The 17,107-nt window shown below is 44.0% G+C and overlaps 1 protein-coding gene across 2 annotated transcripts in view; it reads right to left on the minus strand.

The window, feature by feature from the left end:
• COL22A1 (collagen type XXII alpha 1 chain) overlaps positions 1-15,773 on the minus strand; it is a 287,856-nt gene extending 272,083 nt beyond the window's left edge. For both annotated transcript variants that reach the window (XM_061607024.1, XM_061607022.1), the window contains exon 1: positions 15,436-15,773. The gene's annotated coding sequence lies outside the window, so the exon portion shown is untranslated. The remainder of the gene's footprint in view (positions 1-15,435) is intronic.
• Between the last annotated feature and the right edge of the window lie 1,334 nt (positions 15,774-17,107).

A 17,107-nucleotide genomic window follows, 5' to 3' on the forward strand; every position in this document is an offset into this window, starting at 1 on the left:
TGGGCACCTTTTTTCTTTCCTTTCCTTTAAAAGTAAGCCAGTTTCACAGATTTGAGAAGCAGCAAGGCATGGAGTAACATCATCTATCCTTCTAATGTCACACATCTTTATCATGGAGGATAAGGCTAGCCATAGCTACTAGCCACGATGATGATGTTCTACCTCCCCTATCAGAGGCAGTACACCTCTGAATGCCAGTTGCTGGAAACCGCAGACGGGAAAATGCTCTTGCACTCAGGTCCCGCGCGCAGGTTTGCCATGGGCATCTGGTTGGCCACTGTGAGAACAGGATGCTGGACGAGATGGGCCACTGGCCTGATCCAGCAGGCTCTTCTTATGTTCTTATAGAAACCCAAGGTGGTATACGTGTTGTTCTCAGGCAGTCTCCCATCCAGGCACTGACCAGACCTGACCCTGCTTAGCTTCAGCGAGGTGGTAGCCTCATTATTTATTTATTTATTTATTTATTTTATTTATATACCGCCCTAAGCCAAAAAGGCTCTCTGGGTGGTGTACATCAGAAATAAAACAAGCACAATATATAAATACAATAGATATAACAGAATAAAAAAACAAACAAACAAGCAAGGAACCAAACTACACCAAAATACAACAATAATGCAATACTGTTAAAATACACTATAAAATACACATAAGATACAGTTTAAAATGCCTGGGATTGATACGGCTTCTCTCCCATGTGGACTCGTGTGTGTTTCACAAGACCCGAGTTATCAGCAAAACCTTTCCCACACTCATGTGCAGTCAGAGCATAGCCTGGGACAGATGTTCTAACTAGCAACAAAAAATTGTAAGAGTTTGTGCCAGTCTTATTTGGAAGGTGAGGAAGTTCCACAGCTGGGGCACCTGTACTGAGAATGTCCTCTCCCGCAACACTTCAGATGAAATTTCAGGTCAATGTGGCATTGCCAAGAGTTCATCTCCTGCAGATTTAAAGCATGGGCAGGTATATATGGGGCAGGTACCTCTGCCAAGTATTTAGGTCCCAAACAGTTTGGGGATTTTTATGTCAGTACAAGCACTTTGAACCTGACCTGACAGCATATGGGCAGCCATTGCAGATTCCTCAACACAGGTGTAATGTGTTCCCAACAGCCATGCCACAGCATTCTGAACTAGCACAAGTTTCTGGACCAGTGTCCAAGGCAGCCTCACAGAGCACATTGTTGTAGTCCAGATTTGCATAGATCACTGTGGGAAGGCTGGTCCTCTCCAGGGACAACCACAACTGAAGCCCCAACACAAGATGGGAAAAGGTGTCCCTCTCCATGAAGCCCACGTTTGCCTCTACCAACAGTGCTGGATCCAGTAGCACCCCTAGACTACACACCCACTCCTTTAGTAGGAGTGCAACCCCATCCAGAACAGGCAATTTGCCCAGTTCCCAAGCCTGGAAACTGCTTTCCCACTGTGACTCCATCTTATCAGGATTCAACCTCAGTTTACTCAACTCCAGCAACCAGGTAGCAATCTAGAGCCTCCACATCCTCTCTTGATTCAGATGATACATAGAAATACAACTGGATGTCATCAGCTGACTGGTGATACCTCACTCCATATTCCTAATGATTGGTCCCCACAGCTTCATATAGTTGTTAAACAACTCTGGAGACATTGAACAGTCCCTTCATGCTATTTTCTCAAAACTGCCCTGCAGCTAGGAGCGGAACCATAATAACAGCATGCCTCCAGCTCCCAACCCACAGAGTTGATTAAGCAGGATATCATGGTCAATTGTAGTCACCAAGAAAACAAGGAGAACTAATAGGGTCACAATCCCCTTCCCTCTCCTGATAAAGGTCATTGTCATGGCAATTTCATGAATCTATTACATTTCTAACCCACACTTCCTCCAAAGAAAGACACTTGGGGCAGCATATATTACTCTCATTTTATCCTCGCGGCAACTCTGTGAGGTTAGGTTATGCTTCAGAGAAGGAGAGAGTAATTGGCCATCAACTGAGCTGGAGATTCGAACCCAAGTCTCCCCAGTCCTAGTCAAACATTCTGATCTAGCATTCCCCAACGTTGGGTCCCCAGATGTTGTTGAATTGCAACCCCCATTTTCCCCAATCCAGTATGACCGACAACTGGAGATCATGGTGGTGGTTGTCCAGTCTCATCTAGAGACCCAAGGTTGAGGGAAGGAAGCCTTTACCATTTTAGCACACTGGAAGGAGAAGCCTAGCCATGTTAATCTGTGTTGCAGCAAAAACAAAAGCCTTGTGGCACCTTGAAGGCCCACCAGCTGATTGTGACATGGGCTAGAAAGACACCTTCTTTAGTCCATGAAAGCTTATCTTACTATATTATATTTTTTTGTCACGCTACCCGTGAACGCTTCTGTGCAGGTGTGTGCCTGGGCTGAAACATTCACAGGCAGTGTGGTGCTTAAAGGCAAGGCGGGCAAGAAGAGGCAAACCTTGGCTGCGATGGCAGGGGCAGTGAGGGGGGGCAGCGAGGGGCATTGGTGGCAAGGAGGAGGTGACAACAACGATGAGAGGGGCAGCAGAAGGGCTAGTGGGCGGGGCCTAGCCAGGACCTAGCTGGGGCCTAGTGTGCAGGCAAACGAGTGAGTAAGCAGCGGCAGCAAGGCCATAATGTAAGTGAAGACTGGAGGGTGTAGGTTTGGAGACCCCTTGAAGGGATGGAGGAGACTTGGAGATCCATGGAGGTGTGGAGCAAGGCTTGGAGAACTGTGGGGGAGGCAGGGGGATGCTTGGATACCCATCAAGGGGATGAGGGAGGATTGGAGACCCCTTGAGGGGGCAGGGGTGGTTTGGAGACCCATGGAAGGGCAGGGAAGAGCTTTGGCAACAGGTGTGCATGTAGGGGGGCTTTGGTGACCCATGTGGGGTGGGGTTGGTAAGGAGCTCAGGGGACGGCTAAGGGCACCTGGCAGAGGCAGTGGAGGTGCTAGGGGGTGCCCAGGATGGGTGGAGGCCTTGGGGGTGCTGTAGAGTGGAGTGTAGGCAGGATTGGCAAGCAAAGGGAGCAGGGGTGGCAGCCCCTAGTGCCATAATACATTTATTAGCCTTCAAGGAACCATAAGACTCTTTGTGTTGTATTCAGCTAAGTCCTACTTTGAGCAGACCCACTGAAATGAATGAACATAAGTTAGTCATGTCTATTAACTTCAGTGGATCTTCTCTAAGTAGGACTTAGCTGAATACAACACAAAGAGTCTTATGGTTCCTTGAAGGCTAATAAATGTATTATGGCACTAGGGGCTGCCACCCCTGCTCCCTTTGCTTGCCAATCCTGCCTACACTCCACTCTACAGCACCCCCAAGGCCTCCACCCATCCTGGGCACCCCCTAGCACCTCCACTGCCTCTGCCAGGTGCCCTTAGCCGTCCCCTGAGCTCCTTACCAACCCCACCCCACATGGGTCACCAAAGCCCCCCTTAGGATACCACCCTAAGTTGTTATATCACAGTGGCTCTATGTACAATACCGGATAATGTTTTCTTTTAATAATGAAAGATGCAATCCTGCCAGTTTTAGTGAAGTTTCTCAGCATAGTGGTATCTGCCTTGAAATTACAGAAGGACCCATTTGAATGCAGGAAATGTTCAGTAAGAACAGTGCAGACACATGTAATTAAAATGTAAACCGCACCCTCCTTAAAACATGGTTTTAAAATATCTTGTACACACCCATGCATTTCCCCTCAAACATATGTCATGCCGTTTCCACCACACACAGCTTCCCTACATCTTCATTTCCCCCAAACCACCAGTCCTCACCTTGCCTCCTCCCAGGGCCTGCCTCACACCTACACATGGTTTCCAAAACTTGTTTTCCTTTGTAGAGGTGTAAATTCAAACTGCGACTAAACCTGTCCAGGTTTAAAATTAGTTCCTGCAAAAGGGAAGGAGGAAAGGGTGGGAACTAAAAATGACTGATAAAGCGACAGGGTAGACATTCCATTTGGTTTGCAATTTAATGCAAACCTCCCTGATTCACCTTTCCCATAACCTTGTGTGAACCAAACGTATCCACGAGGAGTTAAATGACCCACTTTGGCTGCACATATCTCAGCTAGGGATGGACAACTGTCCCTGTTCATGGACTGGCATCTTTATAATTCTATTTCAAACTATTTTTGTGCAGAATACATTGAATCTACATATTATCCAATTATCAGTCAATATCCCAGAATATAAATATTAAGTAAGTGTTTTTCTCTTTTGGCATTTATGATACCTGTTGCACAACTTTTTACATTTGGAGGCATTCACCATATTATAGCTAATGTTGCTCATTGTATTCTTTACCCTGTACAGTATATATCCATCTGCAAGGCCATTGAAAAAGACTTTTCAGTCGAAACGCGTCTTGCCAAAATATGTACTTTGAATTTCCTGGGTATTGAGTCTTGTTGATAGGCCATTGTTCATTAGTTAATTCAGGATTACAGATTGGCATTGTTTTGATTTCTTCATTCTTTACCTTGTATAGACATGGATTCTGCACAGAATTTGTCCTTTGGCTTTTTGTGTATTAATATGTGCACTATTGTATGTGTACTTTTATAAGCATTTCTAATTGCTAGCATTTACGCATGTATTAAAATATTTTATTTTTATAAACATTGCTTTCTACACTCACCTTCACTCTTTGTAGCAGCATAGTGTATATGTTAAGGTAGATTTTAACTCTACAGTTCCCCTGTTCATGGACTGCCAATTGTAATTGTCATATTTTTTACAATTTAAATTCAGTTCTCCACATTTCCATAGCAATCTCTACATTTTTGCACAATTCATGAGAATTCATCAGCGTTTTAGGGAGCATTTATCCTAATAAACATGCTTTTGTATGCAGTTTTGCCTAATACACATGTTTGCAAGCAATTTCCTCTAATATAAATGCACTTTTCAACCGCAAACCGAAAAATGACTATTCTTCGAAATTGGCACATCTCTGGATTTTGTCATGCAGTTCTCCAGTCATGTAATATATGTATGAACAATATGGGCTCCTACTGAGGGGACGGGTGGGATATTAATAAATTAAAATAAAATAAAATAAATGCATATGTGCAAAAATCATATGTGCATAAATCAGTGAAAAATGTGCAATAAATGAATGAAATGTGCAATAAATTAATGAAAATTTCATCCAAAAGCATTATATAAAGGGAAATGGCTTGCAAAAATGTGTACATTAGGCAAAATGTGCACACAAATGCTGACAAATTGGTGTAAGGACTTTAAAAAAAAAAAGATTAACAAGCTGATGCAGAAACATGGAGAAACTGAATTTAAGATTAGAAAAATGAGGAATTCAAGACTGAGAAAAGTAGAAACTAAAAGCAATCAAAACGGACAGATCCATCCATCCCTAATGACAGAAGACCATTAACTGGCCCCATGAAACCTCCTGGCCTTCTGGCAGATACAGCTGGCCATAGTATCTTTCCCTATCAAGAATTTTCACCAGAGCCTGGAGGTTACCACCAGATATTTCGTTCCACACAGAAATAATTCAATTCACATAAGTCTATTTTGGTATGGTGTTCTTTTCTCCAACATCTGCCATAAAGCGGTCTGATCTCTGTCATTATGTGGTCTGTAATGCAGTTGCTAAATTTGCCCAGAGCTGGGAGGAGAAAGCAGGAAGCTGAAAACTCTGTTATTATGTTGTGCTCTGTGTACACTTGCTCTACAACTTCAGGTGCTGCCCCCTTGCAGAAATAGAATTTCTGGGCTAAAAGGACAATCAGCCACCATCTCTGGACGCCGTCAGACTGACAAAGAAACACTCAATAGTGTGGGTGTGTAGTCTAGAGGTGCTACTGGATCCAGCACTGTTGGTGGAGGCAAACGTGGGCTTCATGGAGAGGAACACCTTTTCCCATCTTGTGTTGGAGCTTCGGTTGTGGTTGTTCCTAGAGAGGGCCAGCCTTCCCACAGTGATCTATGCAGGAATACACACTACTGTTGCTACCGCCAGGCTAAGCACTGACAAAATTACCCCCCCCCCCAAAAAAAAGAATACTTGAAGCAGAGGGGATGATCAGCAGGCATATATGAGAAGCAGAGCAAGGACATGGTAGAAACTTGGAGGAGCACAACAGATCTTGGAATTACTGCATATTGTTGTTGTTGTTGTTATGTGCCTTCAAGTCGACTATGACTTATGGCGACACTATGAATCAGTGACCTCCAAGAGCATCTGTCATGAACCACCCTGTTCAGATCTTGTAAATTCAGGTCTGTGGCTTCCTTTAGGGAATCAATCCATCTCTTGTTTGGCCTTCCTCTTTTTCTACTCCCTTCTGTTTTTCCCAGCATTATTGTCTTTTCTAGTGAATCATGTCTTCTCATGATGTGTCCAAAGTATGATAACCTCAGGTTCATCATTTTAGCTTCTAGCGATAGTTCTGGTTTAATTTGTTCTAACACCCAATTTTTGTCTTTTTCACAGTCCATGGTATCCGCAAAGCTCTTCTCCAACACCACATTTCAAATGTGTTGATTTTTCTCTTATCCGCTTTTTTCACTGTCCAACTTTCACATCCATACATAGAGATCGGGAATATCATGGTCTGAATGATCCTGACTTTAGTGTTCAGTGATGCATTTGAGGACCTTTTCAAGTTCTCTCACAGCTGCCCTCCCCAGTCCTAGCCTTACTGTATATAGGAACATGGAAACATAGGGACACAGGAAGCTGCCTTATGCTCCTTCTAGTTCAGTATTGGCTACACTGACTGGCAGCAGCTCTCCAGAGTTTCAGGCAGGGGTCTCTTCCAGCCCTATCAGGAGATGCCAGGGATTGAGCCTGGAACCTTCTGCATGCAAGGCAGATGTTCTACCCACTATGTTATGGCTCTTCCCCATATACATAGAATATCGTACTTAGGCTGGCTCTTTCCTAGTGATGGTTGAGGTTCCTTAGTTTCTTTGGAATGCGTGATGGTTTTTATGAAGTTTTTTCAGAGAATCTTTGGGTTAAACCCAAAACTTCCCAAACCTTTTGCAAGAAAGCTCCCCTCCCCCCCGGAAACAAATGTCATGAATTTCTTTTTCCACTTCCTGGTTTGCAATAATCATAGTTTGTCATTATTTCTGAATCTGGCAAACTATGGTTACTATGAACCAGGAAGTGAGAGGGTGGTGGTTCTGAGTGCATCTGGGGGGAAGAGGGAATACTTGAGCTCAGTTTAATAGCAACATCCAAACTGGTCCGATGCCTTTAACATGGTCTAAGCATAGATGGGGAACCTGTGGCCCTCCAGAGATGGCAGTTAATAATAATGCATCACTTTTTACATACTTTCCAAGGAATTTTACAAAGATAGCATAAAAGCAGTTTTAAGAACATTGGGATGGGGAGGCAGAACTTAGGTTTAAAAACAATGCAAAATGAACACCTAAGGCGGACCTTTTCATCCATCTGGAAGAGCATATTGAAACAAAAATGTATTCAGTTATTTCTGGAAAGAACAGAAAGTGAGCAAGACTTAAATACGATTTTTGACTATATGAAATGCTTGTTAGAAGGGAAAAAAGTACCTGGAGAAAGAGAGGGAGGAGAGAGAGGGCAGAAAGCAGAAGCATAAGAAATAACTGTAACTAGAGTATTTTTTTAAAAAAAATGACTAATAAATTGACAATGCAAACCCTTATTTGTCTACTCAGAAGCAAGCCCCATTTAATTCAATGGGGGGCCCGCTTGCCTGGGAGTCAGCCTCACTGAATTCAGTGGGAGTTACGTCTGAGTAGACATGCTTAGAATTGGAGCCTATAGGAAGAAATGAGGAGGAAGGTATTTCCAGCCCAGATGATGGAGTGTTTAATTTCAGGGATTGGACACGATTGCATATCTGTATAATTGAGGAGAGACTGCAAAAAAGGCATAAAAACACCTCTCAGAATTATACTGCAGGATACCATGCCATTAAACAGCAAATCAGGCCAAAGGGGAAAATTACTAAGTAAAGCATGACACAAGTTATGAAACAAGGGAGCCACCATTCCATCTGGATGAAGGGCTGCCAAGATGGAGATACGCTTCCTAACTATGGCAATTTATTTTCCCCATCTCAAACAAGACCAAGCCAAGGATGTCACTTTTTACATGTCTATTTCGTCATGTAAACAATAACCCAGTTTCCTCTGAGTCAGGGCATCATTGGGAGCATCCCACTCTTTGCGCTAAAGAGGAAGAAGTGTTTTACTCTAGGATGCAGTTCATCGGAACCTGGAGATTTGAACTCATTCAAAGTGATTAGATATCCCTTGACCATTTGTCTACCAATCTCAGTCGAAGTGTTAATGGCTCCTCTTGTGTTAAGCAATGCAGAAGCAAGGTGCGAGGCCATGCTGAGTCGCCTTATCCACAACATTGCACACTTTGGCTCATACCCAACACAGCCATCCCTTTTGCCCAAGGAATTCCCTCTCACCAATGGGATGTCCTCTCCCTCTCCTCTCTGCAGGTGCCCACCATGCCCCCATCTGTTCTGGGGTTTTCCCCAATCCTCTGGAGCAGATTTCAGGAGTGGGGCAGGGGAGTCCAGGGAGAGGCAGACAGGCACAGGGAGAAGTTCTTGGCTAGCAGGATACAACCCTTCCCCCCCCCAACATCTTGCGGGGTCTGCTGCAAATTGGACTAGCAATTGATACAGTTCTCTGGCCTAACATTGCCTGCTGTTTTATTTATTGCTGTAAGTAAAGTTTATCATTTTAATGTACACCGCCTTGTGAATCTTACATGGAAGGCAGTATAGCAATAGTTTCCATAAAGTTTCCATAGTTAATGGTGCACAAGGTTTAACTCAAAGTAAAAAAGGAAACTATTTCCCCCCCTTAAAACTGCTTTATATCTATATGCCTACATGACAGCCAGTGTGGTGTAGTGGTTAAGTGTTGGACTACGACCTGGGAGACCAGGGTTCGAATCCCCACACAGCCATGAAGCTCACTGGGTAACCTTGGGCCAGTCACTGCCTCTCAGCCTCAGAGGAAGGCAATGGTAAACCCCCTCTGAACACCGCTTACCATGAAAACCCTATTCATAGGGTCGCCATAAGTCGGGATTGACTTGAAGGCAGTCCATTTCCATTTCATTTCATATGCCTACATATAAAGAAGGGCCTACAGCATAAGCATTTTCAACAGCATTTTCATTAGCAATTAAGTTTGTTTGTTTTTTTGCAAGAAAAAATGCAAATTGGCAATTGCTCAAACAATCGGGAACAAAAAAATGGTGGATCAGTAGAGAAAGCCGGACTGTTGGAATTCAAACAGATAGGAACTGGCTACCATCCCTAGCTGTCATACTTTTTATCTCAATGATTCCATGAATGAGGATTCACTTGGTACTAGAGGTCTTTGGAAAAGCCAGTATTCATAATTCCTCTGACACTTGTGACACGTCTACACACTGGAATGGAATGGCGGATAGCGAGTTAGGTTATCACCACCTTCTCATTCTCTAACATGTTGCTACAGAAGTTGCTTCTACTTCCAGTCGCTCTTCAACATTTTGCCCTGGAGAAGGAAGGAGAGGGTAAATGCTATGGTTTCAAGGCAACTATGGTGAACGCCCCCTCAGATTGGCTCAAGTGAGACATGTCCTGCAGTTGCCTAGCAACTGTGAGATGCTCTCATGCCACCAAGGAAGGTAAGGGTCACTGAGGAAGTGGAGTTGTCACCACAGAACCCAGAACTGGAAGGGCGGATGCCAGAAATAACTCCCAGGTAACTAAACACACTGAAAGAAATAGCCAATCTAGTGTGGTTATTAGAGCTGTGCTGACTAAGACTGATGGGAATTGTAGTCCGAAACATCTAGAAGGCGCCATGTTGAGGAAGGCTGGGTTAGCATCCAATTTGGATCCAGGGAGACTGCAGTTCAGTTCCCAGAGTCTGACTAGTCATGGAGCTCACTGAGTGAGCCTAGGCCAACTGCTGTTAGCCTACTTCACAGGGTTGTTGTCAAGAAAAGAAAAAAATGGTCTAACTGTGTGTATGTTGCCCTCAGCTCTTTGGGGAAAGGGTAGGATACCAGCTTAGTAAATAGCCACAAGGAAGTGGTAACTTGAAAACTCAGGGCCAGGTCCAAAGGCAAATCCCTAATTTCTCCGATGCATGAGCCTTTTGACAAACCCTCCTGGGCACTTATTTATTTATATTAATATTTGTATAGCTCTAGTTTGTTAAAAACACCAAAGCGGTTTACAACACGTTAAAAAAAACCCCAAAGAATAAACTGTCAAGAAGATGTATTGAGAGTCTCTCAGGTCTAAAAAGTGGGATAGAAGCATTCTAAATAAAGGCACAATAAGTGCATTGTGCTGGGTGCCTAGAGAAGAGTGATTCAGAACATATTACACATAACAAGAAGGACAGAAAATTATGAACATGATTTACTCTGCCGACTGAGTTGGAGGAAGGGGGTTTCCCATCTTATACTTTTCTTTCAGGCACTTTCTTCTTCCCAAGGAAGCAGGAGAGGGAATATTTAAGCGTGATTTAAAACGTGATTCAGAACATGACCCTCAAGGCAAAATATTACTATGCAACAACACCAAAAAAAACCCAAACAGACAGACTTGTCTACAAAACATTCCACAGTTAATAGCTGCTGAGTTTTCCATCACACAGCAGAGGGAAAGCCAAAAGTTATCTTCAAAATACCTGCATCTTTCTCACATCCGAAGCTAGCTCTGACATGTAGTCCAGAAATGTGAGCGCTGAAACTATCAGGAATAGTAGCAACAGGAACCACAAAGAAATTTGTTTATATGATTTTATTAACACATATCTGCGTGTCTGTGCACTTACATACACAGAGAGAAATCTGACCTCCAAAAATTGTCAGATAAGAATACAGGAAAAGCTCTGCTGGATCCGGCCAAAGGCCCATCCTGTGCAGCGCCCTGTTCTCACAGTGGCCAACCAGATGACCCCATGGGGAGCCCCCAAACAAGACATGAGTGAATCAGCACTCTTCCTCCTTGTGATTCCCATCAACTGGTATTCAAAGGCATACTGCCTCCAATAGCGGAGGCTGAACCATCATGGCTAGTAGGTACCTTTCGGCACACATGCTGCCAGCTCATGGCACAGTGGGTCCCACTGCCATTGCTGTCACATGGCCAGCACAGCAGAAAGGTGATGGACAAGGACAAACCATGGGGAGGGAGGTGTACCGGGTGGGGATTTGCCAGTGTTGCCACTCTAGACGGTAATGGCTGGCACCCATTGGTAGGGCACAACGCAGACAGGCGAGTGGTAGGCGGGTGCAGAGCCAACGACATTCTAGTTTTGTACCTGCTTCCTTGATGGAATCAATCCATCTCTCGTTTGGCCTTCTTCTTTTTCTACTCCCTTCTGTTTTTCCCAGCATTATGGCCTTTTCTAGTGAATCAGGTCTTCTCATGATGTGTCCAAAGTAGGATCACCTCAGTTTCATCATTTTAGCTTCTAGTGACTGTTCTGGTTTAATTTGTTCTAACACCCAATTGTTTTTCTGTTTCACAGTCCATGATGTGCGCAAAGCCAGCACGCCCAGTGTTTTTCACATGCACAACATTGCAGTTGAAGTTTTCATACGGCCCAGAGCAGGCTTTTGAATATTGTTATGTGTGTGGGAATACTGCTGTCAGAACAGCCTCGCCAGGTGGGGCAGAGGTGCTATGCCAGGTTCCCAAAGAGTGAATCACTGTTGCTTACCAGGAGGGGGAGGGGGAAGGTGAGGCAGCAGGGAGGTCAGCATGGTGCAAATGCAGTGATAGTTCTGAATTGGCTCCGCCGGCATGTTTGCACCACGCCAGCCTCCCCTCTGGCTGCTCATAAGCAACAGTGTCCCGACAGCTGGGAATCTAGCAAAGTGGCTCCATCCACTGAGGGATAGGCAGTGGCCGCTGGTGGCTCCATTTCAGTGGGGCAGTGGAATCCACTCCAGGTTTCGGACCTGAAGCAGATTCCACTGACTTGGATCCACCAGCCACCACTGTGTGCAGGGTTTTCACTGACAAGGTGGAGCAGTGGGTGGAAATTGTAACTGAGCTAACCACTAGGAGAAACTTCCTAAGAGATCTTTGACAGTGGAGCAGGCTGCTGCAGGAGATGATGCCCATCTGTCACGGATGCTGTAGTTGCATCCTACATTGAGCAAGGGGCTGGACTAGAGGACCTCAAGCTACTTTCCAGCACTATGGTCTCCTTCGGAAGGGAGTCCACTGTTCAGGGGGTAGCCAGCATGATGGTGCCCTCTGAATATTTCTGGACTTCAGTTTCCATCAGCCCCCATCAGCAGGGCCAATGGTCAGAGATTATGGGCGTTATAGTTAGGGATGGACAAATCTGTCTGTTCTGGTCTCTCATTTCTCCCAGTCTTAAATTCAGTTCTCCACATTTTCGCAGCAATTTGAGATTTTTTTTAAAAAAAATCTTCATGAAAATTATTGTTAATGCAAATTTCTCCTAATAACATATTTCTGTGTGCAGTTTTGACGAATGTACACATTTTTTCAAGCAAGTGCTCTTAATAGAATAGAATGCATTTTTGTATGATTTTCACTAATATATACATTTTTATGCACATTTCCCCTCATATATACATTTTTGTAAACATTGCTTGGTTGGAGAATCATAGAATAGTAGAGTTGGGCAGGGCCTATAAGGCCATTAAGTTCGACCTCCTACTCAATGCAGGAATCCAAGTTTAAATCATTCCTGAGAAGTGGCTGTCCAGCTGCCTCTTGAATGCCTCCAGTGATGGAGAGCCCACCACCTCCCTAGGTCATTGGTTCTATTGTTGTACTGCTCTAACTGTTAGGAAGTTTTTCCTGATGTTCAGCCAAAATCTGGCTTCCTGCAACTTGAGCCAATTATTCCATATCCTGCACTCTGGGACCATCAAGAAGAGATCCTGGCCCTCCTCTGTGTGGTATCTCCCCTCAGTCTCCTCTTCTCAAGGCTAAACATGCTCAGCTCTTTCAGTCTCTCCTCATAGGGCTTTGTTTCCAGTCCCCTGATCATCCTCGTTGCCCTCCTCTGAACCTGTTCCTCTTTGTCTGCATCCTTAAAGTGTGGTTTCCAGAACTGGATACAGTACTCAAGATGAGGCCTAACCAGTGCCAAATAGAGGGGAATCAATACTTCACCTGATCTGGAAACTATACTTCTGTTAATGAAGCCTAAAATAGCATTTGCCTTTTTTTGCAGCTGCATCACACCATTGGCTCGTATTTAGATTGTGATCAACAACAATCCAAGATCCTTCTCACATGTAGTATTGCTGAGTTAAATATCCTCTATCTTAAAACTGTGCATTTGGTTTCTTTTTCCTAGGTGTAGAAATATGCAGTTATCCCTGTTCAATTTCATTCTGTTGTTTTCAGCCCAATGCTCCAGCCTATTCAGATCCCTTTGAATTTTGTTTCTGTCCCCCAGGCTATTAGCCATCCCTCCCAATTCTGTATGATCTGCAAATTTGATATGAGTTCCCTGCACTTCCTCATCCAAGTCATCCAATGTTGCAGACCACTGGGCCCAAGACTCAGGAACTGCATTACAAAATTTAGATAAGCGCAGATTTCGAAGGATGGCTGGTTTCAGTTCTCATATTGTTTCAGAAAGCACAAATTTGATATATTCGGCTATAAATGCGAACTGAATTGAATTTGTCTCCCATCCCTAGTTGTAGTCCACAACTTCTGGAGGGCACCACAGTGGCCACCCTTGCCCTAGTAACAGTGGCAGCTGCAGCTGCATTAGACGGCTCCAAAAAGAGCCAGGTTTCCGCATTTAGCCTCCTAGTCTCACATACATGTTGAAACCAAAGAAGGTTTCATATAATTAGATGTCAGTCTAGAGTTATAGTTTAGTACAGAGTAATGTCAAGATTTCAGTATGTCAATAAATAGGTTTGTTGTGGAAATGTGGATACTACTTGAAAGAACATGAGAAGAGCCTGATGGATCAGGCCAATGGCTCATCTAGTCCAGCATCTTTTTGTCACATTGGCCACCCAGATACCTATGGGAACCCCTCAAGCAGGACCTCTGTGCAAGAGCATTTATCTCTTCCTGTGGTTCCAGCAACTGGTATTCAGGAGCATACTGCCTCTGACAGGGAAGGCAGAAAATAGCCATCATGGCAAGTAACTAGATTCAGTACAGTCCTATGCTGGTGTACAGTTTTTGCACAGTGAATGCAGATGGGAGAGGGGAAAGTTCCATCACATGAGTATTCAATGTCCTGTCCAAGTACACCTTGCACACATAGGCTCTGCATGTATAAATGGGGACTGGAAAAAGCAAGGCACCCAGTGACTTGGAAGAGCTTAGGGACATAGCCTGAAAATAAGGTCTGTGCCAACAATTCATTTAATGTGCAGAGAGTGAGTCAGGGCCTATTGCTTCTCCAACCACTGAGCATTCAGTGTACACAAATCAAACTTCTATATAGGACTCTTCATCTAGAATGTCTGGTAGCTTTGTGCACTACCACTTGGCATTCAGAAGCATCCCACCTCCGACAGTGCAGGGAGGACATAGCCACCATGGTTAGTAGTTAGAAGTTATAGGAACAGGCGAACACCACTTTCAACACTTTTAAACGACTATATTTCACCTAGATTACAGTGTTACAGTTCAACCATATGCTCAGAGGCACGTTACCAAATTCTTCCAAGCTACACAGCAAGTGGATTGGACTGTGAAAGACCAACCCAAATTGTGTTTGCATTTTGACAACTTTGTAGGGCAGTCCAATATCTCAGAGAGGAGTTCAGGTCTCCTGCTCCCCTGGTGCATTCACTATAGCTGCCCAATTTCCCTGCTTTTTAAAGTTTGGTAGAAATATCTGTGGGCTATAGGTACATTCTTAAACCACAAGGTTTTTTGCCTATTAGTGAATATATATTTATCCCATTGGCTATTTATTCCAAAGTATCAGTTAGGAACTTAGTGGCTTCTTTTTTGGGGGGGGAGGGTTGTTGTATTATAATTATACAAAAAAAAATCAACTGAAAACTACCAGGATTTTTAAAACGATTGTTAGACAAAGTTTGAACAAGGGTGCTTCTTAGTTCAAAAGAAATCACTCAAGTTTACCTGATTAACAATAGCTTGGCTACCTACTGGTTCCAGTCCCAGGCTACAATTCTAACTAAGTCTACTCAGACATAAGTCCCAATGAATTCCATGGGGCTTACTCCCAACTAAGTGTGGTTAGACACTGCAGCCTCCTGACAGCATCTTTAACATTTGTGGCTCCTTTTTTTTTTTTTAAGGTACTCTCAAATCACTCATTCAGTACATAATTCATGCCTATGAAGGACAGAGGTTCTGGATTATTGCTTCCCACCAGGCAAGAAAGGAGATTCCCCAACATGCAAAAGACCTGGCTTTCAAAGCTCTTCTGCAATTGACAATAATTCTTCTTACCTGTAGAAGAAAAGGCAGTCAAAAAGTATCCAGCCTCTCTTGAGTAACCTTGAGAGATCCACTTGCAGCCCCAGCAGAAAGTTGCTCTCCAAAGGAGCATGTGTGTGTGAGTGGGGGAGAGTTTACCAAAGGCAAGCCAAACCCAGCAGGGTGTTTGGGAAGTTTAACATGAAAAAGGAGGAGGGGGGGAAATCTCTCTCCATCCTACGCTCCAGGGACTTGATGACACTCTCTTGAGTGGGAGAAAGAGATGGGGGGAAGAAGCACTTAAAACTCCAGAGATTCCACTGTAGCAGCAGCAGCAACAAGGACAGCTCTGTGAGCTCCTGTTGCACGGAGTGAGGCTAACTTGGGAAAGATGGAAAGCAAAAGAGTCTGGGAGCTGAGGAGGTGGTGTCTTTGGGAGGGGTCTGGAGAGGGAATGAAGGGTGTGTGCACTGTAAACCGATGTGTGTGTGTTTGGGGGTGGTGTTGAAGGAACCCTGTGGGGGAGGAGGGAAGCCTGAAGAGAGGCAGTCCCAAACTTAGGGCATCAATCCTCAAACATCCTTACTGGGCAGTAAGCCCCCATTGAATACAGTAGGACTTATTCTGAGTAGGGAAGGAATGATCTGTCAATTTCGTTTCTCTCAGTTTCTCATTTTCCCAGTCTTAAATTCAGTTCTCCACATTCCTGCAGCAATTTGTGATTTATTTATTTTTTTAAAAAATCCTCATGAAAATTCTCCAGCATTTTAGTGTGAATTTCTCCTAATAAACACATTTTTCTAGGCAGTTTTAACTAACGTACACATTTTTTGCAAGCATTCATCCTAATGCAATGCATTTTTGTGTGTTATTTTCAGCAATATATTCATTTTGTGCACCCTTTCCTCTAATACATGCATTTTAGGAAAAATTGCTTGGTTGGAGAACTCCGTCACAAAATGCGGATAAGTGTGAATTTCGAAGGATGGCTGTGATTTGGTTCTCTTATTATTTCAGAAAGTGCAGGTTTTAATAAATGCAGCTTTAAATGTGAACTGAATTGAATTTCTCGCCCATCTCTGCTTCTGAGTCGGCATGCATAGATTGCACTGCAAGAGACCACAGAATGTAGGCAGAGATTTGACATCATCAAATGGGGTTTTGACTCTGGAGATTTGAGGTGTGTGGGGGGAGGGGCTAGTAGGGGAGGAAAAGACGGGAAAAGAGAGGGGATGTTTGCTTTGAGTTCTAATTCAAGAAAGGGTCTAATTTCGGAGGTGGATAGAGAAGAACAGACTGGTGCCGCATACACATCATACATTTGAAGCACATTTCTAGGGATGTAGTTGCGCAGGGTCTCAGGGGGTCTTAGACCCTTTACTATTTTGGGAGCAGGATCCCTATGTCTCCAGCATCCTACAAGCCAATCAGCATGAGTTGGCCACTGAGACGAGTCTTCTAAAATGCTTCCTTGTCCTTTCCTGCAGATTGGAGCCAATCAGAGTGAAAGGTGAGTCAGCCACTGAGAAGACTCTTCTCAGTAGCTAACACGCTGCTCTTGCATACTTACTGATTCCTAGACATGATCAAGGATCTCATTTGCAACCTCCACAGCAAAAACCATGGGGAGGGAGCATGACTGTGATTAACATGAAGGGACCCTGCATTTCTGAATTTGCCACTACGCTACTGGATGTTTTTCTCC

This window comes from Rhineura floridana, chromosome 1, assembly GCF_030035675.1.
Source record: "Rhineura floridana isolate rRhiFlo1 chromosome 1, rRhiFlo1.hap2, whole genome shotgun sequence".
Classification (NCBI taxonomy): Eukaryota; Metazoa; Chordata; class Lepidosauria; order Squamata; family Rhineuridae; genus Rhineura; species Rhineura floridana.